Source organism: Triticum aestivum, chromosome 4B (assembly GCF_018294505.1).
Source record: "Triticum aestivum cultivar Chinese Spring chromosome 4B, IWGSC CS RefSeq v2.1, whole genome shotgun sequence".
NCBI lineage: Eukaryota > Viridiplantae > Streptophyta > Magnoliopsida > Poales > Poaceae > Triticum > Triticum aestivum.
This window is the reverse complement of record NC_057804.1, coordinates 284,560,946-284,588,411: the sequence shown is the minus strand read 5'-3', so window position 1 is coordinate 284,588,411 and position 27,466 is coordinate 284,560,946. Positions and strand designations below refer to the sequence as shown.

At 47.9% G+C, this 27,466-nt stretch overlaps 1 pseudogene; it reads left to right on the top strand.

Moving 5' to 3' along the window:
- Positions 1-2,892: 2,892 nt before the first annotated feature.
- The window catches only part of LOC123090080 (uncharacterized), a 36,397-nt pseudogene continuing 11,823 nt past the window's right edge, over positions 2,893-27,466 (top strand).

Sequence of the window (27,466 nt, the reverse complement as noted above, 5' to 3'; positions counted from 1 at the left end):
TTGTTATTAATCATGCTAATCAAGATGAAACGAATAAAAATGATAAGAAGGAGATTGAGTGTTCAACTAAAGAACTAAACACTCTTAAGTTAGCTCATGAAACTACTTTAGAAGATCATCGAGAACTTTTAAAAACTCATGAGAAGCTACGCTTCGAGAAGCTCAACCTAGAGTAAGAACATGGGTTCTTAAAATCCATCAATGATGATATTCGAAAGAAAAGTTCTTCTTACATTGCCAAGCATTTACACTTGTCTACTACATGCCAGAAGTAAAATCTAGCAACAAGAGTAAGAAAGATTCTTCTTCTAGTAGTAACAATAATCATGCTAAATCCAATATTGTTACTTCTAGTAGTTCTCTTGATTCCACTAATGATTCTCTTAACCAAGTTACACTTGAGCAAGAGAATAGCTTATTGAAGGGAATTATAGAGAAAGGTGTTTACAAGAGCCTTGCCAAAAGCAAGCAATTTGGGAAAATTGTACGCAAGCAAGGAAGACATCGGAAGAATCATGGTGTTGGTTTTGAATGAAAGTTCAATGCCTATGGAGTTGAGTGGGAAGAAGATCAATACCCGAAGACAAAGTTTGTTCCTCAACAGGAGAAGTATGATCCTACTTCCTTCAAGGGGACACAAGCTCAAGATCATCTTCCACCACAAGACCACAAGCTAAAAGGCAAGGACAAGCTTCAAGAGGAGATTGATGCATTTGAAGAAGCTCCAAAGGCCTTGGTCAAGTGGGTTCCCAAGTCTACCTCAAGTTCTACTTCATCAAGTACATCTACAAACCCAAGGATTCTCGTCAAGATGATGTGGATCCAAAAGAAGAAGAACTAGAGAGTTATTGAGGGTGACTCCGCCAACATATTTCACTCATATTCATTTTGGCAAGGACAAGTGCATCCACTTCCACATCTTGCACTAGTTCAAGGAGTCACAAATCCTCTTGTTAGTAAGTCAAGGGACAAGGTAACCTAATGCTTTCATGGACATTATCTTATGTGTACTTCACTCTATGTCTATGGATATCCTTGCTTGTTCCTTGTGGGACTAACGCATGTAGGTATTGAAAGAGCAATTCACTCCAATGGATTGCTCCAAATGATCTACATCAACATTGAGAATCCACATCTTCAACATCCACATGAAGTCATCATCGACAAAACCCAAAAGGGGATATCACATCTAGGGGGAGCTTTACTTTAAGAATTGAGCTAAAGCAACTCTAATGGTGTGAACACAACAATGCTTTATGTAAAAGTTGTAACCCCACTTGTGCTTAAACGATGATTATGACCTATGTAAAATGTTCTCATTTGACTCATAAGTCAATATACTCATATACAGATGACCTAGTCATCGCCATTTGTTTGATAGAAGCTAGAGTGTTTGTGCATGCTTTGCCACATATTTCATTTGCTATCTTATTGTGTGAGCATGTTCGTTGCATAATTTTCTCCAATCAAGGACATCCATTTGTTGTTTTGATTGTTTGGTCTTTTCTTTTTTCGAATGGATGGATAAGAATGCCTAAGTACTCTCTCTACCTATCTATGCTTTTCTCGTTTCAAACTCTATTCATGCTACATCACAAAGTTTGATCTAAGTCAGATTCGAACCCTCTGGGTGATGAGCACTCGGAGCCAGCGATTCGTCATAGACTTAAACTTCCAAAACCTCTTGATGTATCTCGATCTGACCGATTAATTCCTTTTGGTCACACCGAGTTCATTAAGTTGATGTAGGTTTCAATCTCGGTGCAACCAATTTGAACACTTAGGTCTCATCGAGTTGGAGTAACCGCTTGCAATTCTGCATCTCGGTGCCACCGAGTTGTTCCACTCGATCACACCGATAGGGTCTGGATATATATACCCACGGGTCAAATTTTTGGAAATTCCTCCAAAACTCTTCGCCCGAGATGTCCAGTCCTGCCGACTCGAGGTCTCTGGATCGTCGCCTCCGTCGTGAGAGACCCCCTGCCGCTGGTCCCCGCCGCCGTCAATAGATTCTCCTCCGCCGTTGTTGTCATAGCAAGCTCATCGCCAAGTTAGGGTATGAGTTTGATCCTTTGTGCTTTCTCACTCCAATTCTTAGCATGAAGACAATGCCATGATTCTTGCCACGTTTGATATTATTCTATCCAGCAAAAACTTCCATTAGATTAGTTTTGATTCAAAAATTTAGGGTTAGGTTTCTGCTGAATTCATCTCGGACCGGCCGAGTTGTATAAATCCTTTCACCGATTTGGCCTAGGCCATAGCACTTGTGAGCTTCGGTCTGACCGAATCGTGCAAATCGGTGTGACCGAGTTTAGAACTTTGTGAAACCCTAGCTGTCTCGGAGTCACCAAATTGTGACTCGGTCTGACCGATTTCACATGTTTAGACTCGGAAATTTGCTTCGGTGCCACTGAGTTCAACAAATCGGTAGCTCCGAAATGACTTCTGTAGAAAACTAAAACTAAGTTTTTGGCTCATTTTTTCTACAAAATCTCTGCACTTTGTGTTGGTCATCCACTCTATCTAATCTACATTTATTCACAGGGTCAGCCTTCAGCTTTCACCATGTCTGACAACAGTGACATCCAGAATCAGTCTGAGGAACAGGTTCAGATGAGTGAGGGCACTACTCCCTCTAAGAGCAGATATGATGATGGGAGCAGAAGCACTCCCAGCAATCTTCCCAAAGCTGCAATTAGGAAGGGGAAGAAGAAGACATCAAATTCTGAGGATGAGGACTTCAAGGTTGATGAGGATGTCACTTCCAGGAAGAAAGTGGTCAAGAAAGAGTTTCGCACTGCTGCCAACACCAAGCCAGGGATGAAGCAGAAAGCTCCTGCTGGAACATTTCCCATGTCCAAAGCCAGAGCCTCAACCCAAGAAACCATGGAGTTCACACTTGAACCAAAAGAGGCTAGTGAGGGCAAGAAGAGGAAGAAGAGAGTCAAGAAGACAATGGCTAGAGTTATTGGGAGATCTTCTATGATCAAAGACCTAGATGAGGAAGAAGATCAAGATGCACCTCCTGCAAAATCTCAGAAGCTAGTGGGAGATGCAATAAGATCAGGGGTTGCTCCTTCAAAGCCCATGTCTGGCCCCATGGCTACTGCTCAAGCCCCCAAGAGATCCACTAGGACCATTCCAGCAGCTGAGAAGAACAAGGCCCCAGTGCCTAAAGTGGAAGAAGAAGAAGAAGAAGAAGGGCAAGTGCTTAGGAAGTTGTAGCCCAAGATTCTTGACCATGATGACACCCATCCAGTGGCTGAAAACAAGAAGCTCAGAAAGGATGTAGGTCTCAGGCTATGGAGGCAAAGTGACCCATATGCCATAAGAAGAAGGACAACTGTTGATTATAGGTTCCACAGAAAGGACCAACAAGACTTCTATGAGACTGTGCTGCTTGACAAGAAGCCAATAGTAAGTGACATCAGATGGGTCGACTGGAAATTCATTGACAGTAATGAAGATCATTTCCTAGGAGTTCATGAGAGTTTCAGATTAACAGGAGTTGATGCATTTGTTGGTCAGAATCTGACAAAATGGAATGATGAGTTGATCATCCAGTTTTACTCCACAGCACACTTTTACCCTATTGGTAAAATTGTTTGGATGACAAAGGGTACCAGGTACCAATCTTCACTGGCTGAGTGGGCAAAGCTGATAAATGTCCCAGAAGAGCATGAGGATGCCATTGATGTATATGTTAAGCCAAGAAAAGAACATGACACAATGGCTCACATGTACAAGGAAATACCAGATGTTGCTTTGGACACCCACAAGTTTGGGTCTATTTATTATTTGCTGTCAGGTCTGCCAACTATCAACACAATACTTAGACACACTTTACTACCCAAGTCTGGAGATGACAGAATGATTAGAGGGCACTCAATAAATCTGCTACATATGTTTGATGTGCCTGAAAAATTCAAAGTGATGACATTGATTGTAGAGACAATCGAGAGGACAATTGCAGACCAAAAGAGATCATGTGGCTATCATTGGTATGCGTTGGTGCTATACAAACGGTTTTAACCCCTTTCTGCGACGGCATTTGGAACCGTCGCCAAGTGAGTGTGGGCGATAGGGGGGTCCTTCCCACACAACCCAGAAACCGTCGGGGATAGGCCCTCCTAGCACACACGCTCGACAAAATGCGGTCGCGTGCGACTGGCGAGCGAGCAAATATGGTTATATGTATAGTAGTGCTCAAAAAAATACAATTATATAAGCGAAATCATTTCCGGTTGTAAGTACATCCCACACAGTTAGTCCCTGCTAAACGTTTCCGGTCATATGTACATCACACACAGTTAATCCAAGGAGTACGTTTCCGTTCTTATGTACATCCCACACAATTAATCCAGGGAAAAAATTTCCGTTCGTATGTACTTCCCACACAGTCAATCCAAGGAAAACATTTCCGTTCGTATGTACATCCCACACAGTCAATCCAGGGAAAACGTTTCCGTTCGTATGTACATCCCACACAGGTTTATGTATAGGCTCGTGTGTGATAGGTATAACTATCACACATGCTCTATGTTGATTAATCGTTTGCTTTTTTCAACTACATCACACACGATTTGATGAAGAAAATTGTGTGGCATTGGGCTATCCATCACAAGCGCTTTTACTTTTAGAACCATTTGCAAAGTTCCATGACCCATTTATCAGGTTTATTATTTTACAATTACTAATTCCAGTATTACGCAAATTCACATTTCATATCGAATAGTTGTTTGCCAATTTCATATCAGGCACATAGATATATTTTAACATCAGAGTACGATAGCTACTGGAAAACAACACATTACAACATATAGATAGTTCAACTTCATAAGAACAATATTACAACAATATATTCATTTCCCTAATCGAGATCATCTAGGCTCGCCTTATCAACCTCTGCTTTCAGTTAAATAAGAACCTGTTTTGCACTGGCCAGCTGGGAAAGTGCCTCCTCCTTCGCCAACACCATCTTAGCAAAGTGTGTTTAAAAAATCCGAGTCATTGTCCACCTTCCTCTTTTTATCCCGCATATTCAAATATTGTTCAGCGTTGACAACACTTTCCCTAAGCCTACCTCTATTCTCTTCCTGATACATGCTCCAGAGCTTTGCTAGGCACATCTTCAAAGACTGTGGCCACTCTTGATCAACCCAATCCAAGTAAGAACAGTTTCGTTCATCCTATAATATTTAAAACTAGATCAGTAACAATTGTAGAGAAAATGGGTTTATAGAAACAAACAAAATCACCAATACTTATTTTTAAAAACTGAAGAAACAGGTTAATTATGACATATCTTCTAAAAAAATCAATGTGCAAATGAATTATTTGCTACTGAGACAGCAACCAAATTCTAAAACATCAGAAGCTATAATTAACTACAACAACGCTAAAAGTTCTTACTCACGTACTATAAATAACAAATTGAACATTTTAAGAGGAAGGTCAATGTAAATATAACTGCAACAGCATAACGACAGTGTTTGGATGACAGCAAATTGATACTAACAGGTGTGTATAGGCACAAATCTAGTAACATAGAAATCATAGCACTAAGTCCGTCCACTATGTATGCCAAAACCGGTGTAAAGACAACTGTTGCTACATCTCGCACCGGTGCCCTGCATTGGCGAGCCAACGCAGCAGAAAAAATCAGGGACCCGAACTCCGGAGCACCAAGTTCGTCCGACGCCCAGTTCCTTCGTGCCATAAAGATTTAGTATTTTAATGCTTGGCTGCTCGGATGTGTGGACAAGTTGGCACCACAAACTGCTGAAGCGGTGCCAAATAATTTTCTAGTGGCATCGTTGGTGAGATGGCAACATTTTTAGATACTAGGTACAAACTTCGACACTGTCTTAGGATGCGTTTGGTTGAAGGTGGTATGAATGGGTTGGGACCATGACAGTGTCTGAAGTCACATCTAACAAATGATTTCTAACAACGAAAGAGGGTCTAACCTTTTCTACACATGCCAGAAACTTCCTCCCACTGTCCACAGATTCAAACGCAACTAGCTTCACGCATGGAGATTGATGTTGACAACGAGCAGACAGATCTTCAGCCACCCCGCTCCATTCGTTGCAATTGATGGTCCTAGGGAACTACAAGAGGAAGAAATGACTCAAATCGATCGTTGGGCTGGTAAAAATGCTTCATTCCAAGTCTTAGTCCGAGAGAGAGTAGAGAGGCATACCGGGGTGGTGAAGGAGTCGTTGGAGGAGGAGGAACCGCTGGAGTGGTCTTTGAAGAAGACCATGGCGACCCCGGTGGTAGGATGCGAGACGGCAAGTGCGAGGAAGTAAGCGGGGAAGCGGCTATAGCTTAGGAAGGAAGGAAAGAAGGAAGGAAGGAAGGAAGGAAGGAAGGGGAAATATGGGAAATGTGACTTGTGGCCCGGGAGAAAAGGGGATGGGGGAGGGTAGATATTTCGGCAGTACGCCAAAAATTTTGAAATGTGGAGGGAAACATTGCGCATAGTGCCACCAGACACAATTCACTTTGAACGATAGTCTGCATCGCAAATGATTCTTCTGCTTAACATGCATGGGATGACTTTGATAATTAAAATTTTGGTGGAATTTCCCCGGGTATGTCATTGCATAATTTAACATCGCTTGCTAATTTGGGCACACGAAAGAGCGTACAGCACATAGACCAGACTTACTGAATCAAGCAATTTTAGTAATTAAACAGAGCCAGTTCACCTAAACATTGCTCTAACAAAAGACCAACATTAAAAACAAAGCCTAAGTACGAATAATTTTAACAAATCCACCACCGCGCCTGCCTATGCATCACCGGTGTGAGATGAGGCATCGATGACTTGTCCTGGCGACATGCCGCCGTTGGTGGACTCCGCGTCCCCCCTGCTGAAGTCGACCGCGTCCTCATCCTCGGCGCCACCCTCGAGGTTGTAGTACTCGTAGTAGTGGTTGAGCCAGAGCTCGCGTTGGTACTCCACCGCCGATTCCTCGACGGATAGACTCTTATCTACCTCTACCTAGGCCACGTGCAACTCCTCCTCCTGGTGCTCATCGATCTCCGCCGCCTCCTGCATCTCCGGCTCCCACTCGATGACCTCATGAGGAAGCAGGTGCTCCATGGCCGCCGTCACCTTTTTGGACATGGGTTGCATGCTGGATTCCGAGGTGCCCTGGAATATCTTGGCATGGATGGCCTCGACCTGGGTCAGGGTGTCGGTGGAAAACGACACCTATGGGATCACTGGAATCCCTACTACGGTCGGCAGGAGTGAGGTCGTGGAAAGAGCGGGTCTATAGTCAGCACAAAGATCGTTTACCTAGGTTCGGGCTGCAAGAATGCGTAATCCCCTAGTCCTGCTTCGGTGTATATTTGAGTGTTCTTGAGTTCTTGAACTAGCTACGGCGCATGGCTTTTTCCAAAGATCTGAGTCCCCTCTCAGTATGCCTCGGGCCTCCTTTTATAGAAAAAGGGGACTCCACAGTGGCACACAGGAGGTGGAAACTGTATACAGTGTACAAGCTTATCGCCTGACATCACAGGACAAAATGCATTAAATGCACTACTTAGGTGTCCTCTTGCTTTATTGGGGATGGCAACGAAGCCTGTCCCATCCGTCGCCGCTTCACCTTGCTTCGACACGCGTCCAGGCCAATGAGGCGTGCAGCGCCATGTAAGCTGGCAGGTTGCTGAGCTGGTGCGGTGGCAGAGTCTTCTCGAAGATATGCATGCCACCACGCAGGTGCTTGCTGAGTCGGTCTAGAGGCCGCATGCCGCCACGCAGGTGCTCGCCTAGCTGGCTAAGTTGGCAGTTGTATGTGAACGGTGGTGGAGTCTTGGCAGATGCGGGCCTGGCCGCGGCCCCACTGACGTCCCCGGCAAGTGTCTTGCCGGGGTTCCGACAAGGGTCTTGCCATGACATCGCGGTCATCCCCGGCAAGGATCTTGCCGGAGGTCTCATGGATTTCCTCGGTAAGGATCTTGCCGAGGATCGTTGTTTTCTAGTCCTCATCTGATCTTGTGTGCTTTTGATCTTCACGAAGATCTGCATGCCACCATGGAGGTTCCTCTTGAGCCTTGGTTCCAATGTCGTCAATGGCGTTGGAACCCTTGGGCTCAAGGGTGGCGCGCTCTGCTGGCGCTGGCAAGTTGCCCCGGCAAGGCTCTTGCCGGGACTGCGAAGGCTGCCCCGGCAAGGGTCTTGCCGGGGGAGTCTACCTCGCCCTCTTACTTTTTGTGTATCTGGTCTTGGCGTTTCTTTGATTGTCTTGCGCCTTTGGCTTCACTCCTCTGCCCTGCTAAGTGTGGCCAGGGGCGCGGCTCTGACTGCCCGTGCACAAGTAAAGGGGTACAAAAGAGAGGCCCTACTTTTGTACACCGACAGGAGCCCCTGGGCCTGGGCCACACATAAGCGTGACGCGTTGTTGGGCTAGGCCCAGAACGGTGCACGGGCATGCGGGGTGGATGTTTATCGCGGTAACTTCTTTGTCCGCTCTGCTTCCCCACGACCCGCGTTGAAAGCGTGACGTGGAGGGTCGTTCATGACGTGGGGGTCATGCGTGGGATGGTCCTCGCATGCTTGCATCACGTCGTAGTAAATGGTAAAGAGGCGGCCCGCGCCTTCCCCATAAAAAGGAATAACCGCAGGCGCGCTGCTCATTTACCCATTGTGCCCTCTCCAATCTCGGAACTGCCATCCCTTCCTTCTTCCTCCTCAAGCTCTCCCTTTCCCTTGCCACCGCCATGACTTCCATTGTTCTTGATCCCTCGGCATCCCCCAGCCGCCATGGCACCCAAAACCAACAAGGGCAAAGGGGCGGCGACAGACGCCGGGGAGGAGTGGTCTTCGGAGAAGAAGATGGAGGTGCTGCGGATGCAGCTCGCCTATTTACCCTCAACGGTCGATGTGGTTCACCTTAGGGATTACTTCAAGCCTCTGTGGGGGAGGGCGACGACGGGGCATCCCGCCACACGCATCATCCCTGCTGATTTCGCCAAGGCCGGCTCCAATCGATATCCCTTTTTTGTCGATTACTTCTCCTGCGGGCTCTGCCCCCCTTTTTCTGATTTCTTCAACGAAATCATGCACACCTTCGGCTTCCACTTTCTTGATTTCATGCCAAATGTCGTGACGTGCATGGCTTTCTTTGCCCATCTTTGTGAGGGCTTTGCCGGAGTGCTCCCTAGCACGGCGCTCTTCCGCCATTATTTTTACCCTCGCATCCAGCCAGGGGGTGCCATCTCTGGCTGCGTCACTTGGATCCCGAGGACCCAGGAGAATGGCGCTTATCCGGAGGGCGCCCTGAAGGACAAATTGGATGAGTGGCGGGGCCGGTGGCTCTGGATAGTGGAGGAGGACCCGCGAGAGTTCTGTCGGGTTCGTCAGATCCAGCCGGTCCGTCGCAACAACTGGGGCGACGTTGTCGTCAACGACAAGAAGCTCTCGGTCACCACTACCAAGATCCTCCGCCTCACCATGGCCGGGCTCACCCTTGAAATGATTGGGGTAGATTTCCTCCGTCGCCGGATCACCCTGCTGCACAACAAAGGGAGGCCGGCCTGGGACTTCAGGAACGCGGCTGACGTCATGTAACACCCATGATGCGGCTATATCTCTCACGTGTCGAGGCACGACTTAGAGGCATAACCGCATTGTAGGTTTTGTCGCAAGAAGGGTCATCTTCACACAATCCCATGTAGTGAACAAGAATGGGATAAAGAGAGTTGGCTTACAATAGCCACTTCACACAATACATAAATTAATCCATACATTATTCAAGATACACTAATAGACCGGCTACGGTCAAATTCAAATGAAAAGATGATAACCCCAAATGCTAGATCCCCGATCGTCCCAACTGGGCTCGACTACTGATCATCAGGAAATGAAACATAGTAACGACCAAGGTCCTCGTCAAACTCCCACTTGAGCTCGATTGCGCAACTTGCACTGGTATCCTCGGCACCTGCATATGTTTTGGTAGAATCTGTGAGTCACGGGGACTCAGCAATCTCACACCCGCGAAATCAAGACTATTTAAGCTCATGGGTAGGAAAGGGGTAAGGTGGTGGAGCTGCAGCAAGCACTAAGCATGTATGGTGGCTAACATACACAAGTGAGAGTGAGAAGAGAAGCAACGCATCGGTCGAGAAGCTATAAGTGATCAAGAAGTGATCCTGAAACTACTTACGTTCATACATAACTCAAACCGTGTTCACTTCCGGGACTCTGCCGAGAAGAGACCATCACGGCTACACACGCGGTTGATGCATTTTAAATTAAGTCAAGTGTCAAGTTCTCTACAACCGGACATTAACAAATTCCCATCTGCCACATAACCGCGGGCACGGCTTTCGAAAGATAATACCCTGCAGGGGTGTCCCAACTTAGCCCATCACAAGCTCTCACGGTCAACGAAGGATATTCCTTCTCCCAGGAAGACCCGATCTGTCTCGGAATCCCGGTTACCAAGACATTTTGACAATGGTAAAACAAGACCAGCAAAGCCGCCCGATGTGCCGACAAATCCCGATAGGAGCTGCACATATCTCGTTCTCAGGGCAACACCGGATGAGACTAGCTACGAGTAAAACCAGCCCTCAAGTTTCCCCAAGGTGGCCTCGCAGGCAGCACTGTTCGGACCAACACTCGAAGGAGCACTGGCCCGGGGGGTTAAATAAAGATGACCCTCGGGCTCGCGAAAACCCGAGGGAAAAAGGCTTAGGTGGCAAATGGTAAAACCAAGGTTGGGCCTTGCTGGAGGAGTTTTATTCAAAGCGAACTATCAAGGGGGTCCCATAAATCACCCAACCGCGTAAGGAACGCAAAATCAAGGAACATAACACCGGTATGACGGAAACTAGGGCAGCAAGAGTGGAACAAGACACCAGGCATAAGGCCGAGTCTTCCACCCTTTACCAAGTATATAGGTGCATTAGTTAAACAAGAGATATTGTGATATCCCCAAAATATCCATATTCCAACCAGGAACAAACTTCATCTTCACCTGCAACTAGCAACCCTATAAGAGGGGCTGAGCAAAAGTGGTGACATAGCCAAACAACGGTTTGCTAGGACAGGATGGTTAGAGGCTTGACATGGCAATATGGGAGGCATGATAAACAAGTGGTAGGTGGAGCAAACATAGCGATAGAGCGAGCAACTATCAAAGCAAAGATAGAAGTGATATCGAGGGTATGGTCATCTTGCCTGCAAAGTTGTCGGAGTTGACGAAAGCATGATCCTCGTTAGCGTACTCAACAGGTTCCTCATTCACATACTCGCCTCCCGGCTCTACCCAAGACAAGAACGCAAGCAATGGAACAACAATCAAATATGGTGCAATGCACAAGCAACATGATGCAATACATGGCATGATATGCAAGATATGCTATGCAATGCATAAGCGTGCTCCGGAAGGGAAAGAATGATCAAGGCATCTACTTGGCAAACCAAGTATGCCACTGGAAAGATGAGGTGACTCTTGTTGAAAATGATATAAAGATCACCGGAATCGGATGCACGGTTTTCAAATGGCAAGCAAAACAAGAATGACACAAATCTGCGCTTAACAGCACGATAACACTTAGAATACATTAAGAAACTATGCTACAGCACCCCAACATATCAACAAAGCACATGGAAGTGATCTACAAGAGATGCTTGACAAAAAACGAACACTGAGCTATGGCTAATTCACATATTAACAGGTTCAAAAAGCATGGCAAAAGTGCAAAAGATATCAGCTTCACAAACTTGGTGAAAATACTGAACATGGCAGAAACAGCATCATGAAGCAAAGTTTAGGGCAAGCAAACATCATGCTACAGGAACATATCATATAAACTTAAGGCATGGATTGATACTAATAAAAGCATAGAACAAAAGTCCCTTAGAGACCATAAGCCAAAAAGGATTAGAAGATATGATGGCACCCATGTAAACATAGCAAGTTTTCGTTAACAGATTCAGCAAACAGAGCATGGCATTAACAGAATTATGAAGGCATCTTTGCGAGCTCGATTCACTCATCACAACTCATTGCATGACAAGATAAGCATAGCACCAGCGAGAATACATATTTATGAAACTAAACATGGCAGGAACAAGCTCATAGCATGCAAGGAACAACTACAACAACCTTGGCAAAATTGAATAACATGTAAAAAATCTGCCAGGAAACATTTTATAGCAAAAGTAGAGCAAGACAATGACATGCTAGAGTACTCCATAATTGCAAACAGGAGCATGGATGGATAGAGCTAACCATATGCTCAAAATATCCTTACTTAACTATCTCAAAATATGCATGGATCTCTCTATAGCATCAAGTTTACATGCCATCAAAATAACAGCAGAACAGGGACTGAAATCAGCAACATCACAAAGCCTAGTTTGCATGCTTGTTCTAGTCACCACATTGATCACAAAAATACATGGTATACACCCCTGCAAATATGTCATGGCATAGCCCAAAACACATGTAGAGCTCATGCTCATAAGGTGCACACATCGAATGCAACAAAAATGACAAAACATCAAGTTATGATAAGTAACAGCAGTAAACATCATATAGCACTCTTGCAACGACGATTTAGGCATCACTATGAACTCAAACAGACATGGTAAAATGGAACAAAATGAATATCATCTCATGATGAAAATTTTGATATATCATACGCAAGAAACGGAGCAGTATGCAAGGAGATATGATGCAATGAACAGAGCCACATAATATGAGAATTTCGGGACTTGGAGAAAAACAGAGGGGGGAAAGTCAACCTTCGGTCCAGATCTAGGGTTCGGTGGCGCGGTTCGAGGTAGGCGGCGGCTCGTCGGATATGGGGCGCGCGGCTTGCCGGAGCACGTGGGGGCCGCAGGATCTGGCCGGAAGGAGGTCGTGGGGGCGTGGTGGAGGACGGGCGCGGCGGCCGGGGCACGGGCGACGGGCGGAGGCGGCAAGGTCCGGTGGTGCGGCCAGGAGGCAGCGGCCGGACGGCAACGGAGGAGCGGGACGGGCGCGACGGCGTGGGGCCGAGCGGGCGGAGGCGTGGAGACGCTCGGGGGAGCGGGAGGCACCGGGCTCGGGGAGGGCCGGCCTCGGGACCGGCGGGCTGTCGGCGGTGCGGGTGGTCGGGCGCCACGTGGCGGACGGCGATTGGCTCGGGCGCGGCGGCGGTTTCATCCAGCTCGGGCCGGACGTATCCGGCGGCGGAGAGGGAGCGGGGCTAGGGTTTGCCCGAAAATCCGGAGGGGAAGGTGTTTTTATAGGTAGAGGGAGTTAGGAGACTCCAAATGGGGTGTAGTTTTCGCCCACACGATCGTGATCGAACGACCGAGAGCATGGAGATGACTTAGATGGGTTATTGGGCTGTTTTGGAGGCTGTTGGGCTGCATTACCAAAAAAGGGCTTTGCGGTTACCCGGTTAACCGTTGGAGTATCAAACGACCTCCAAATGGAACGAAACTTGACAGGTGGTCTACCGGTGGTGTACCAAGGCCAGTTGGCAAACCCCGGCCCATTCCGAGAATGTTTAACACCCGCTCACGAAAAGAGACAAGAGGGGTGCGCCGGTGCATGTGGGAGTGTCGGATTGCAAAACGGAGAACGGGGAAAATGCTCGGATGCATGAGACGAACACGTATGCAAATGAGATGCACATGATGACATGATATGAGATGCATGACATGAACAAAATGCAAAACGAAAGACAAAACCCAACCACGGAGGGAATATCTTAACACATAGACGAAAATGGCAAGAGATGGAGTTACAAATATGGAAAGATACATCCAGGGTGTTACAATGCTCCACCACTACAAGAGGATCCCGTCCCGAGATCTAGGACTGAAAGAACTCCGGATATTTGGAACGGAGGTGATCCTCGCGCTCCCAGGTGGCTTCTTGGTTGGAATGGTGTGACCACTTCACTTTCAGGAATTTGATTGACTTGTTGCGAGTCTTGCGCTCGGTTTCTTCAAGAATAGCAAAGGGGTGCTCACGATAAGAGAGATCTTCTTGGAGGTCAATTTCTTCGAAGTTGATAGTGCGCTCAGGAGTCTTGAAGCACTTGCGAAGCTGTGACACGTGAAACACATCGTGCATGTTTGCAAAGTTGGACGGAAGCTCAAGTTGATAGGCGAGATCGCCTCTTTTGCCAATGATCTTGAAAGGACCCGCGTATCTAGGGGAAAGCTTCCCTTTGATACCGAAGCAACAAGTGCCTTTCATTGGAGAGAAGCGGAGGTAGACATGGTCTCCGATTTCAAAAGCCACATCACGGTGCTTGTCATCATAATAGCTCTTCTGGCGCGATTGCCCGGCCTTGAGATTGTCACGAATGACTTTGCACATTTCTTCGGCTTCTGTGATAAAGTCGTTACCAAGAAGTTGGCGTTCACCAGTCTCGGACCAATTGAGAGGAGTACGACACTTCCTGCCATAGAGAATTTCGAATGGGGCCTTGCCCGAACTTTCTTGGAAGCTGATGTTGTAGGAGAACTCGGCATATGGAAGACAATCTTCCCACTTCATACCGGAAGAGATGACACAAGCCCTGAGCATATCTTCAAGGATTTGATTGACTCGCTCAACTTGGCCACTTGTTTGAGGATGGAAAGCTGTGCTGAAGCGAATGTTGGTGCCCATGGCCTTCTGAAAGGAGTCCCAGAACTTAGAAGTGTAGATGCTTCCACGGTCTGAAGAAATCGATTGTGGAATGCCATGCAAGGAGACAATCCTGGAGGTGTAAAGCTCTGCCAACTGAGATGCTGTGATAGATTCTTTGATTGGAAGGAAATGAGCCACTTTAGTAAGCTTGTCAATGACAACGAAGATAGCATCATTTCCATGCTTAGACTTGGGAAATCCAGTCACGAAGTCCATCTTGATATGATCAAACATCCATTCCGGAATAGCAAGAGGTTGGAGGAGACCAGCTGGTCGTTGGTTTTCTGCTTTCACCCTTCGGCAGACATCACATTCATTCACGAATTGAGCAATCTCTCGCTTCATTCGAGTCCACCAATACGACTGCTTGAGGTCATGGTACATCTTCGTACTTCTAGGATGAATGGATAGAAGGGAATTGTGTGCCTCGTTCATAATAAATTTTCTCAGATCGCCTTTAGGAACCACAATTCGGTCCTCGAAGAAAAGAGTATCTTTGTCATCAATGTGGAAGCACTTGTATTTGGAAATGCCCTTGTCGATACCACGTTTCACCTTTTTCACCATGGTATCCAAGAGTTGTGCCTCACGAATTTGATCTTCCAAAGTAGGAGAGACTATGAGGTTGGCAAGAAAGCCTTGAGGAACAACTTGAAGATTCAGTTTGCGGAAAGCTTCACAAAGGTCCGATTGGAAGGGCTTGAGAATTAAGCTGTTGCAATAAGCCTTTCTGCTCAAAGCATCTGCAGTCACATTCGCCTTGCCTGGAGTATATTCAATACTTGGATTGTACTCTTGAATCATTTCGACCCATCGAGTTTGCCTGAGGTTGAGGTTGGGTTGAGTGAAGATATACTTGAGGCTCTTGTGATCGGTGAATATGTCCACTTTCCTTCCCAACAAGAGATGTCTCCATGTTATCAAAGCATGGACAACTGCCGCCAACTCAAGATCATGAGTGGGGTAGTTCTTTTCGTTGTGCTTCAACTGACGAGAGGTATAGGCCACAACTTTCTGCTCTTGCATTAACATAGCACCGAGACCTTGCAAGGAGGCATCATAGAAAACTTCGAGTGGCTTGGATTCATCAGGAGGAGTCAAGACAGGAGCTGAGACAAGCTTCTCTCTGAGGGTGTTGAAAGCAACGTCACACTCAGGCGTCCAGATATACTTGACATGCTTCTGGAGGAGGTTGGAAAGAGGCTTTGCAATCTTAGAGAAATTCTCAACGAATCTTCAGCAATAGCCTGCAAGACCAAGAAAACTGCGGAGCTGCTTGACATTTTGAGGAGGTTCCCAATTCACAATTGCAGAAACCTTCTCGGGATTAATAGCAATGCCCTTGGCGGAGATGATGTGACCAAGATAAAGAACTTCATCAAGCCAAAACTCACATTTGGAAAACTTCGCATAGAATTGATGCTCTCTGAGCTTGTCGAGCACCAACGCAAATGTTTGGCATGATCCTTCTTATTCTTGGAGAAGACCAAAATATCATCGAGATACACCAGAACGAATCCATTGGTGTAGGGGTTGAAGAAGAAGTTCATCATGCGATAGAACGTTGGAGGATCATTGACAAGGCCGAAAGACATGACAGTATATTCATAAGAACCATAGCTTGTTCTGAATGATGTCTTGGGAATATCTTGTTCACGAATGCGAATCTGATGATAACCCATACATAGGTCAAGCTTGGAGAATACTTTAGCACCTTTGAGTTGCTTGAATAGATCATTGATGTTGGGAAGTGGATACTTGTTCTTGATTGTCTTGTTGTTCAATGGATGGTAATCGACGCACAGTCGGTCCATGCCATCCTTCTTCTGGACAAAAAGAACTCCACAACCCCATGGAGATGAACTCGGTCTGATCAAACCCAGACACTCTTGTTCATCGAGCTATTTCGTCAATTCCTTTAGCTCTTTAGGTCCAAGCTTGTATAGACGCTTGCAAATGGGTTCAGTGCCAGGCTCAAGATCGATAATGAACTCGACTGGCCGATGTGGAGGCATACCCGGAAGCTCTTCTAGAAAGACATCTTGGTACTCACAAACGACTGGAATCTGAGATATGGCATATAGCCCGCCCTTCTCAGTTGGAGAAAACAACCGAATGGTTTCATCATGAGCGGCATAGATGATAACATCCTCAAAAGAGTGTGTCAATTGAATCTCTCTGGCAGCACCATCAAGTTGAGCTTTGTGCTTAGAAAGCCAGTCCATCCCGAGAATTAGATCGATATCAGAGTCACCAAGAACAATTGGTTTAGCCAGAAATTTATAGTCGCCCATCTTGATACCGACATTCGGAACCATCATGCTAGAGCTCAAACGCTTAGCCGGAGAAATAACTTGCATAGCTATAGGTAATTCCTCTGTGTCAAAATTGTGCTTCGATGCAAAAGGATATGACATGAAAGAATGCGATGCACCGGTATCAAATAAGACTTTTGCAGGAATTCATTAACTGGAAGATTACCCATTATCACGTCAGTAGATTCCTCCGCTTGCGCGACATTCATCATGTTCACCTTTGCAGACATGGTATTATGCTTGACCACTGCATTGCTTGAAGATCTCACAGGAGGAGGAGGCAGAAGGCGCCTTTGGTTGAAGCACTTGTTCGCGTAGTGACCTTTCTGCTGGCACTTGTTGCAAGTCACCTCTTAGAGCGGACGATGATAAGGAGCATTTGACCTTGGAGCTTGAGAATTTGACTTGTTCTGATATCCTGGGTTGGTGGGTGGGAAGATCCACGACCACCTGAGTTCTTCTACTGGTAGGGCTGACGAAACGGAGGAGGAGGAAGGTAGAACTTCTGCTGCTTAGCTGCCACTTTTGAGGAAGAAGAAGACTGAACTGCATCCCTGATCCTCTTCTTAGAAGCCTCACACTTGAGCTAAGCACCTTCTTGCTTGAGGGCCATGTTGTAGAATTGATCGAACTGAGTAAGCTTAACAAGAACGAGAGCTAACTATAGATCCTCTCTAAGGCCACCTCTGAATTGATAGATCATACTCTTTTCATCAGGAACGTCTTGTTTAGCGAAGCGAGCAAGTTTCTGAAACTGCTTTTTGTATTCGTACACACACATGCTGCCTTGCTTGAGATTGCGGAACTCCTCACGCTTGCTCTCAATAATACTGGTAGGAATGTGATGAGCTTTAAAGTCCCGACAGAAGTCAGTCCAAGTAATCACTCTACCTCCTCTGGAATCTTTGTATTGCTGGAACCAATCAGCTGCTTGGTCCTTGAGCTGAAAAGAAGCGAACTTGACGTAGTCCTCAGGCCTGACATTGCTACATTCAAAATGCTTGTTGATATCCACGAGCCAATCATCGGCGTCTGTGGCCTCAGCACAGTAGCTGAAAGACTTCGGCTGATTTGCATGGAACTAGTTGAGGGTAGGAAACTGAGGCTGATGGTTGAACTGCCCTTGACCTTGATTCCCTTGGTTGCCTTGGCCTTGATTGCATTCATGCATGACCTGAATCATCATCTGAACATTGGCATTTGTGGCTGCCATCAAAGCTTGCCATGCCTCCGGAATCGGAGGTGGAGGTGGAGGGTTCGCCTGACTCCCATCATTGCGTTCTAGATTCTGACGCGTTGGCGGAGCCATCCTGAAGAGGGTGACATCCGTTAGCATCTTGATAGACAGATAGACAAGTTGAATCAACGGATAGAAATTGCAACATATAGTCTTCACAATAAACATTCGAACAAGGATGAACGAATGAATTCCCAAAGCTAACATCACACGTCCATTAAGGTGAGAAGCCACTTGATAAGGGGTTGATGAATGAAATAACAAGGTACAACTGGAACAAATAAGTGGTAAGGATTACCCAATCACAAACCAAATATCTGCGGGAAGAAATGCTAAGAGCTACTTGAAACCCACGTATAAACTCCCAAAACTTTCTGGATATGCACTCAGGTGTTGGGGATACAGGGGAAGCAATATATCTCACCCAAACTAACAATCCCTACATCCAGCTGTATCCATCCGTCAACACATAACCAAGAACTTCGGAAATCGTGTACCTCAACCTTCGAAAAGCATCCGTTAGACGAGTTATGGCAATACTCCCGAACTCCCCAGTACTGGGTGAGGTCGAGGTTATCTCACTAACAAATGCATAAAAGAGATTTTCGATGTCAGCAAAACTCAGGTATTCCAGAACTGCAACGATAAAATTGTGAGGACAACACCTCAGAGCTCAACTCCCCGGGACACTGCCACAACCCCTAAATGTCAGGAGGCACCAAGAACAATGTTCTCATCACAAAACCATCGGAACGATTCCAAGATACCCGCGTGATCCTAAATTTTTTTTAGTGAAATTTGAGGAGAGGAAAGTTAAATCATCTACTTCAGGATACCTCACCAGAGCGATGAAGGGACTGAGTAGTAAAAAGAATCCTACTCTCCGATATATATAATCCTAAGACTCAAAACATTTTTGATCTAGACTAAACAACGCCAGCGATTCAATCAAGCAGAGGGGCTCCTAAGTCTGGGATGGCTCTGATTACCAACTTGGAACACCCACGATGCGTCTATATCTCTCACGTGTCGAGGCATGACTTAGAGGCATAACCGTATTGTAGGTTTTGTCGCAAGAAGGATCATCTTCACACAATCCCTTGTAATGAACAAGAATGGTATAAAGAGAGTTGGCTTACAATCACCACTTCACACAATACATAAATTAATCCATACATCATTCAAGATACACTCATAGACCAGCTACAGTCAAATTCAAATGAAAAGAAGATAACCCCAAATGCTAGATCCCTGATCGTCCCAACTGGGCTCCACTACTGATCATCAGGAAACGAAACATAGTAATGACCAAGGTCCTCGTCAAACTCCCAGTTGAGCTCGATTGCGCCACTTGCACTGGTATCCTCGGCACCTGCATCTGTTTTGGTAGAATCTGTGAGTCACGGGGACTCACCAATCTCACACCCGCGAGATCAAGACTATTTAAGCTCATAGGTAGGAAATGGGTAAGGTGGTGGAGCTGCAGCAAGCACTAAGCATGTATGGTGGCTAACATACGCAAGTGAGAGCGAGAAGAGAAGCAACGCATCAGCTGAGAAGCTAGAAGTGATCAAGAAGTGATCCTGAAACTACTTACGTTCATACATAACTCAAACCGTGTTCACTTCTGGGACTCCGCCGAGAAGAGACCATCATGGCTACACACGCGGTTGATGCATTTTAAATTAAGTCAAGTATCAAGTTCTCTACAACCGGACATTAACAAATTCCCATATGCCTCATAACCACGGGCACGACTTCCGAAAGATAATACCCTGCAGGGGTGTCCCAACTTAGCCCATCACAAGCTCTCACGGTCAACGAAGGATATTCCTTCTCCCAGGAAGACCCGATCAGTCTCGGAATCCCGGTTTAGAAGACATTTTGACAATGGTAAAACAAGACCAGCAAAGTCGCCTGATGTGCCAACAAATCCCGATAGGAGCTGCACATATCTTGTTCTTAGGGAAACACCGGATGAGACTAGCTATGAGTAAAACTAGCCCTCAAGTTTCCCAAGGTGGCCCCGCAGGCAGCTCAGTTCGGACCAACACTCGAAGGAGCACTGGCCCGGGGGGCTAAATAAAGATGACCCTCGGGCTCGCGAAAACCCGAGGGAAAAAGGCTTAGGTGGCAAATGGTAAAAGCAAGGTTGGGCCTTGCTGGAGGAGTTTTATTCAAAGCGAACTGTTAAGGGGGTCCCATAAATCACCCAACCGCGTAAGGAATGCAAAATCAAGGAACATAACACCAGTATGACGGAAACTAGGGCAACAAGAGTGGAACAAGACAGCAGGCATAAGGCCGAGCCTTCCACCCTTTACCAAGTATATAGGTGCATTAATTAAACAAGAGATATTGTGATATCCCAAAAATATCCATGTTCCAACCAGGAACAAACTTCATCTTCACCTGCAACTAGCAACACTATAAGAGGGGCTGAGCAAAAGCGGTGACATAGCCAAACAACGGTTTGCTAGGACAGGATGGTTAGAGGCTTGACATGGCAATATGGGAGGCCTGATAAACAAGTGGTAGGTGGAGAAAACATAGCGATAGAGCGGGCAACTAGCAAAGCAAAGATAGAAGTGATATCGAGGGTATGGTCATCTTGCCTGCAAAGTTCTCAGAGTTGACGAAAGCTTGATCCTTGTTAGTGTACTCAACAAGTTCCTCGTTCACGTACTCGTATCCTAGCTCTACCCAAGGCAAGAACACAAGCAACGGAACAACAATCAAACACAGTGTAATGCACAAGCAACATGATGCAATACATGGCATTATATGCACGATATGATATGCAATGCATAAGCGTGCTCCGGAATGGAAAGAATGATCAAGGCATCTACTTGGCAAACCAAGTATGCCACTGGAAAGATGAGGTTATTTCGGTTGAAAACGATATAAAGATCACCAGAATCGGATGCATGGTTTGCAAATGGCAAGCAAAACAAGAATGACACAAATCTGCGCTTAACAGCACGATAGCAATTAGAATACATCAAGGAACTATGCTACAGCACCCGAACATAGCAAAAAAGCACATGGCAGTGATCTACAATAGATTCTTGACAAAAGACGAACACTGAGCTATGGCTAATTCACACAATAACATGTTCAAACAAGCATGGCAAAAGTCCAAAAGATATCAGCTTCACAGACCTAGTGAAAATACTGAACATGGCAGAAACAGCATCAGGAAGCAAAGTTTAGGGTAAGACAACATCATGCTATAGGAATATATCATAGAAACTTAAGGCATGGCATGATACTACTGGATGCATAGAACAAAAGTCCCTTACAGACCATGAGCCAAAAAGGATCATAAGATATGATGGCACCCATGTAAACATATCAAGTTTTCGTTAACAGATTCAGCAAACAGAGCATGGCATTAACAGAATTATGAAGGCATCTTTGCGAGCTCGACTCATTCATTACAAGTCATTGCATGACAAGATAAGCATAGAACCAACAATAAGACATGTTTATGAAACTAAACATGGGAAGAACAAGCTCATAGCATGCAAGGATCAACTACAACAACCTTGGCAAAATTGAATAACATGTAAACAATCTGCCAGGAAACATTTTATAGCAAAAGTAGAGCAAGACAATGATATGATAGATCACTCCATAATTGCAAACAGGGGCATGGATGGACAGATCATAACCATATGCTCAAAATATCCTTACTGAAGTATCTCAAAATATGCATGGATCTCTCTGTAGCATCAAGTTTACATGGCATCAAAATAACAGCAGAACAGGGAATGAAATCAGCAACATCACGAAGCCTAGTTTGCATGCTTGTTATAGACACCACATTGATCACACAAATACATGGTATACACCCCTTCAAAGATGGCATGGCATAGCCCAAAACACATGTAGAGATCATGCTCATAAGGTGCCGACATCAAATGCAACTAAAATGACAAAACATCAAGTTCTGATAAGTAACAGCAGTAAACATCATATATCACTCTTTCAAAAATGATTTAGGCATCATAATGATCTCAAACAGACATGACACAATGGAAAAAATGAAGAGCATCTCATGATGAACATTTTGATATATCATGCGCAAGAAACGGAGCAGTATGCAAGGAGATATGATGCGATGAACGGTGCCACATAATATGAGAATTTCGGGACTTGGGAGAAAAACAAAGGGGGGAAAGTCAACCTTCAGTCCAGATCTAGGGTTCGGTGGCGCGGTTCGAGGCAGGCGGCGGCTCGCCGGATATGGGGCGCGCGGCTCATCGGAGCACGTCGGGGCCGCGGGATCTGGCCGGTAGGAGGTCGTGGGGGCGCGGTGGAGGACGAGCGCGGCGGCCGGGGCGTGAGCGACGGGCGGAGGCGGTGAGATCCGGCGAGGTCCGGCGGTGTCCGGTGGCGCAGCCGGGAGGTGGCGTCCGGACAGCGACGGAGGAGCGGGACGGGCGCGGCGGCGCGGGGCCGAGCGGGCGGCGGCGTGGAGGCGCTCGGGGGAGCGGGAGGCGCCGGGCTCGGGCCCGGCGGGCTGGCAGCGGCGCGGGTGGCTGGGCGCCACGTGGTGGACAGCGATTGGCCCTGGCGCGGCGGCGGTTTCGTCCGGCTCGGGCCGGACGTTTCCGACAGCGGAGAGGGAGCGGGGCTAGGGTTTGCCCGAAAATTCGAAGGGGAAGGTGTTTTTATAGGTAGAGGGAGCTAGGAGACTCCAAATGGGGTGTAGTTTTCGCCCACACGATCGTGATCGAACGACTGAGAGCATGGAGATGACTTAGATGGGTTATTGGGCTGTTTTGGAGGGTGTTGGGCTGCATTACCAAAAGAGGGCTTTGTGGTTACCCGGTTAACCGTTGGAGTATCAAATGACGTCCAAATGGAACGGAACTTGACAGGTGGTCTATCGGTGGTGTACCAAGGCCACTTGGCAAACCTCGGTCCATTGCGAGAACGTTTAACACCCGCTCACGAAAAGAGACAAGAGGGGTGCACCGGTGCATGTGGGAGTGTCGGATTGCAAAACGGACAACGGGGAAAATGCTCGGATGCATGAGACGAACACGTATGCAAATGATATGCACATGATGACATGATATGAGATGCATGACATGAACAAAATGAAAAACAGAAGACAAAACCCAACCACGGAGGGAATATCTTAACACATAGCCGAAAATGGCAAGAGATGGAGTTACAAATATGGAAAGATACATCCGGGGTGTTTCACGTCATGAGGCTCCGCCTTGGCCTGAAGCACAACTTCACGGTGATGGGGCATGCGCACTTCTGCCTGAGGCTCTTCCGTCTCAACGTGGGCGAAGACTGCTGGGTTGAGAGGGCCGGCAAGGCCGCAAAGTCCAGCAAGGCCATCAAACGGCCCCTGTGTGGGTTGCCGGCGGGAGTGGTCCCGCGGAGCAACAACTCTCACCGGTCCGGCATTATTGCCATGATGCCAGACTTCAATGCGCACGGCCTCAACCCGGCCTGGGCCGAGCCCCCGGTACACTGAGTGCAGGAGTTCTTCGACACTTGTCAGAGGGCTATGCCCACCCCGAACCAGAGCTCATCCAAGACACAACCAAGGAGGAGTTGGACTACATCACCGCCAGAGTGGCAGAGGCAGCACTCGCCAGGAAGGCCGGCAGCGCTGGCGGCGTGGAGGACGAGGCTGACGTGAATATGGAGGAGAAGGAGCTCGCCCGATCGGCGGAGTCTGCCGGGGAGGCCAGCGGCGCTGGTGCCGAGGCTCCCCTTGTTGAGGAGACGGACAACGAGTCGTCCGAGGAAGATACCGAGTTGAATGATCCTCCGCCAACAGGGAGATGCATCCTGCGGCGGGCTAGCTCTGGTGAGCCGGTCCGGCCCGGCAAGACCGCGCAGTGGCAACCGGCCCAGGAGCAACTTGTGCGCTGGACGAAGGCGATGAAGGCCGCAGCAACGACGAAGACGGCAAAGGCCGCGATGGTGAAAAGGATGGTGAATGTCTCCGCCTCGTCCAAGAAGTGTTGGACTCCATCTCCCTCTGCTTCTGCCTCGGTCAGCACCCTGGAGGCCGACTTTGACCTTAGGTATTTTAGACCGAAGTCGAAGAGGAAGCCGATGGAGGAGGAGGTGGAGGATGAGTAAGTATTTCTCTCCCCTTCACTCCCTGTCCTTACGCCTGCATCATCCTCACTGGATTTGGTGTTGTCTTCGCAGGTACGCGGAGACGCTGGCCCAGAGTGCGACGAAAAGGGCTAGGGTCTCAACAAGCGTGAGCCCGGGGTGGGTACTTCGTGTATGCCGTTGGTGGTGGAGAGCAGCCCGGACAGCAGCCCCCGACGCAGCCCACGCCTTAGCCCCCAGCGTAAACCCATCACTCACTCCTTCATCGATGAACACCGGGGTGCGAGGCGTTGATCCTGACCTTACCAGGTTTGTAGGAGAAGAACAACAGCAGGAGGAGCCACTGAAGGCCACACCTACCATGCCGCCCCCCTTGACTACGCCGCCCCGAGGGGCGTCCCTAGCACGGGCATCCACCGCCGAGCCCACACACATGAAGGAGGAGGACGCAAACTTGGGTGCCGGGGATTCTACCCCAGCAACAAAGGCTGGCGGGGAGGGCGCCACTTCTTCCCAGCCCGGCGTAGGTAAGTCGCTCGTTTCCCGTCCGTTGGGGATATGACTATTTGTGTAAGCCGCCCATGAGGGGCCGGGTTACACAAAGAAGACTTACCAGAGAAAATCCCAATACCAAAGTATGAAGATGGCGGCTCATAGAGGGCTTAAGGCCCGCAGGCGACTTAAGCCCGTTGTAGTAAACCACCATGATGGCATAACTTGCATCATAAGGTAGTTTTAACTAGTCACCGATCCGAACACTGTTATAAGCCGGCCGGGACTCTGTAGGCCGCAGGGCGTCAACCCGTGTATATAAGGGGACGACCTGCTAGCGGCTTAGGGCAAGAAACAACTCATCGAGAACCGGGCATAGCATATCTTGCTCCCTGGTCATTGAAACATCAATACCAACCCAACTAGACGTAGGCCTTACCTTCACCGTAAGGGGCCGAACTAGTATAAAACCCTCTCCTGTCCTTTGTCCCGATTAACCCCTTCAAGCTTCCTAGTTGCGATGGCTCCACAACTAAGTCCTTTCATGAGGACATCTGACGTGACAATTCCATGACAGTTGGCGCCCACCGTGGGGCCAGCGCACAGTGGATTTGAGTTCTTGAAGGGCAACTTCGAAGGGCTCAAGGGATACGTAGTGGGCCGGATGACCAAGAGTCGTCGCGGCAAGATCTACATCGACAACGAAGGCTGGGGCCCCGACGCCGGCTCAATTGAATACGGGTACCGGGTCCCCTTTGGAGGGATCCACGTCTTCATCGGCCGGATTGGCGAGCCGGGGCCTGAGCCGGACAACTGCACCGACCTCATCGAGACGGCTCAGCATGCGAAAACCGCCCGGGCTCAACCCGACATGAAGCGTGTCTTTGTGGGCTGTGTTCACGAAGAAGAGCTTTCCAAAAATCCTGAAGATGGTGGTGAGATGGCCGTCCACACTGACGGTGATTCGTTCACCGGTTCAACAAATTCTCTGTATCAAGTTCAAGATGGTGTGCTCGGGGGCTGTTCCGATGGCTTCAGTATTCCGGACCCCTGTGAGTCGCCAAATTGGGCAGGAGTCTTCATGGTTGGGACTCAACCCGGTCAAAACTCTACAGCCGCTACTGCAATTACGTCCAGGATAGGAGCGGCCGGGGCAGGAGGCCCTGTGCGCCCGCCGGCTCAAGTGCTGATAGACCTCATGGACAAGCTTACGACCCTGTTAACGGCCACGGTTATTCCTGCGAACAAAGATGAGCATGACGCGGAGGTGGCACGGGTACGTGAGGAGATAGCTCAGGCCAAGGAGGCCTTGGCAGCTGAGGATACTAGACTAGCTACGGAGCGGGCGGCTCTCGATGCCCGGGCACAACGTTTGCAGTCAGAGGCTTACCAGCTCACGATGAGCTTAAACGCGTCCAATGAGGTAATGAGGAGGAGACACCAGAAGACCCAATCCCGGTTACCTCTGAATTATGACCCTCGGGGTCTTTTCGCTACACCCGGAGCCGACCCAAGTAACCCGCCAGATGCCAATCAGCTTATGACATCCGGAGCAGGAGGACCGGCTCAGCGTCGAGAGATGCCACTTCCTCATATGAGCATGGCGCCGCCATGTTATGTGCCGATACCGCCGGGTCACTTTTCCAACCCCATGGAGAACTTAATCGCAGCATCAGCGCATCTGGCGGCTCTCCCAGTGGATGGTGATGATCCAACAACGGTGGAGACCCGGAGAATCAGGGAACTTGTCCAGACGGCCCTGGCTCAGCAAGAGACCTATTCTTATAGCCGGGATAGGATTCATTCAACTCTTCCACCTTGGTTAGCACCGCCTCGTCAGAACCGGAGTCCGAGTTACAGCAGGCACATGGAATCTGAAGCTTTGCCAAGCAACGCCCAACGCCGCGACCAACATGGTGGCTATAACCCGGTGCAGGACCAAGTACGTCAGGAGAACGAGCGGGCGGCTCAACTGGCGGCTCAGCTGGCGGCTCAACAGGCGGCACGTCAGAATATTACAGAGTATCCAACGACTTCCACTGAGATGGGAGTACCCACCGAAACCGGTGGTGTTCCTTGTTTGATACCGGCTTTGCGTAACGTGCACCTGCCCAAGGACTTCAAGGGACCTCGAAAGGTGCCTAATTACACGGCCGATTTACAACCTGGAGCCTGGATTGAGAGCTATGAGATGGCCATGGAGTTGTTGGAAGTCAGTGATGCGGCAATGGCTAAATATTTCACCATGATGTTAGATGGAACGGCCCGGTCTTGGTTAAAGAGTTTACCACCCAATTCCATTGGTTCGTGGGAGGAGTTAAAAGCCCGTTTCATCCAGAACTTTAAGGACACCTATAAGCAGTCTATGTCAATCGTGGACTTGACGAATTGTAAGCAAGGGGAGGGCGAATCCATCACCCATTGGGTACGCCGGGTCAAGGAGATAATTCATTCATGTGATAAGATGGATGCCGGCTCTGCAGTCCTCATGTTGGAGAAAAATTGCAGCTTTGAGCCGCTGAGGCAGAAATTGGGGCGCCTTAAGCGTGACTGCAAGGATATGGGCACGCTAATGGCGGCTTTAGTCAAATATGCCGATTTTGATAGCACCAAGGATCCTGCATCTGATGATGAGAAGACAGGGAAGGGAAAAATAA